Source organism: Trachurus japonicus, chromosome 15, assembly GCF_045865225.1.
Source record: "Trachurus japonicus isolate A0001 chromosome 15, Traja_1.0".
Lineage (NCBI taxonomy): Eukaryota > Metazoa > Chordata > Actinopteri > Carangiformes > Carangidae > Trachurus > Trachurus japonicus.
Genome location: NC_140921.1, coordinates 3,659,650 through 3,661,887, shown reverse-complemented (window position 1 = coordinate 3,661,887; position 2,238 = coordinate 3,659,650).

Genomic DNA, 2,238 nt, shown 5'->3' with positions numbered 1-2,238 from the left:
CAGTTGAAAGGATGGTGTCTATCTGCTGGTCATGGACTCGGGAGTGAGGCAAGACAACAACAAAAAAATGTTGGCGTATCCCTTTAATGTTCAATCAAAAACATTCATGTGTCTGTCAAATAAAAGAAAAGTACTAGATTTACTGCCTTCAAACATTTATTGAAATAGTAAATAGTAGGGCTGTCAGAACGAACTTCGCTATTCGAATACAATTCGAATGTTAGTCAAAATGAGAACATTCGAAGGTGGAAACTGACGTTCGAACGTTTTTAACGAGGCAAATTAACGTGGTGCGTCGCGACGCGGAGTAGTACACATGTTGATAAAACAACATGCAGTTGTTGTTGTGCACAAGGTAAAGCTGCAGCTTCAAATATACAAGCGTGCGCGTATGTGTCCCCACACTACACGCACACCTTTTTTTTTTTTTTTAATTGATAGATCCGCGGACCACTTGTGTGCTGATCAAGGATCAGCTGTGATCTGTTGCACCACAAGTTACTCTGTGCCCTCCCTGCAGCCCCCGCAAGGCGGGGGGGCGCCGCTGCTTGTGAAGCCGTGTTTCCACCGAATCAACGATCCTTCTTTTTTTTTTTTTTTTACCGCAACATATGGTTCACGTCAAGATAAGTTATGTATTTTTCCATAGTCTTTGTTTAACACTTAGAGACTTTTGGTTAAGTAACCATGGACAGCTCCTATGCAGGTTGGTTCTGCTGTGTCGTTGTCGCCACCGTCATCGCTGCCCCCCCCCCCCCTATAATGAGCTTAAAAAAAAACAAAAAAAAAACATTAAAAATTCGAATATTAGTCGAATATTTAACATAAGATGGGTTAGAAATTCGAACCTGATTTTGGGGGAAGATTGACAGCCCTAGTAAATAGTAAATATTCAATATTTGTGATCAGAAATCCGGTATTAATCAGAAAAAACACATTATATTTAATATTAAATGACATTGATTATTATCCAGTATATTTTTATTTTCTATACTGATGACACCCAGCTCTTTAACCTGCTGTGTCTTTGATAAATCGTCATTAATGAAGGAACGCCACCTTACATTTAACGTCTCGGAGAGTTAATACTTACTCAGTCAATCAATCAACCAATCAATCTCTTCATCACAATACTTTAACATCAAACTCACTTCTTCATCTCTGATCTCCAGCTCTGCTCCATCTGTCACTATGATTTGTGTGTTAATATTGTTTTTTTTCTTCATCGCTGTAATTTGGATGAAGCTCCGCCCACATTTTAAGACAAATTTCGTCACCGATGGAGATAAATTCAACGTTTTCACTTCCTGTTTTGCTCCCTAACACATAAAACACACTGTAGAATAACAGATGTCACGTTTGTGGAAAATGTCCCGTTAGCTAACATGGAGGGGGCGGAGTCTATTTTTATAACCTGTGCTGCTGCTGCCGACCTCCAGGGGGCGATCAAGGTGTTTCAACTTCACTTTTGAGGCAATTTAATGTCCATATTTACATTTTCTTTTTAAATATAACACATATTGAGAGAGGGTTACAGGCAGAGGACATGGCTGTGTGCTATGGCCATTCTGATTGGTGCAGAGACAAACTACATTTCGTCTTTGCATCGCTTTTTAATATAATTCTGGAAGCCATGTCTACGTGGAGTGAAGCACTGCTGCCAAGCTTTGTTTTCCAAAAAGTCTTCTCAACAGGAATAACAAACTAATGTTGCATGCGCTTTTTAAAAAAAAAATCTCTATGGTTTCTCTGTGCCATTATTTCCTGTTTTCATGTTTTGGTATGAGACGGCGGAGCTTTCCGTCTTATTCTCTATGTTTGTGTTTTGTGTTTTTGGTGTATATACTACAGCGTTTTCAGTGTACGCAGATATTTCCTGAAACACTGCTGTGTTTACGGAGATTTCTTTCAAAACGAACATGAAAAAGATTGTTTTGGGGGAAGCTCTGTTGTCGTGGACGAGGTCTTAGGGTCAGAGGTTGTGAGTTCAGGCCTCAGCTAAAGCAGAATGGATGTTGTAATGCTGATGTTCTTGTTGTCTTCCTGTTTCGTCTCTAATTGTTACTCAGAATTGCCTTTTTTTTTGTTATCACAGTAGACTAAGTTATTAAAGGGACTACGAGGAGTTTCGGAAAGCAAAGTTGTTTTCACACTACATTTCCCATGAGCCTTCGCTCGCATGGTGAAATTCTTGGACCGGCGCAAGACGGACGAAAGCGATAACATTTGCCAAGAATG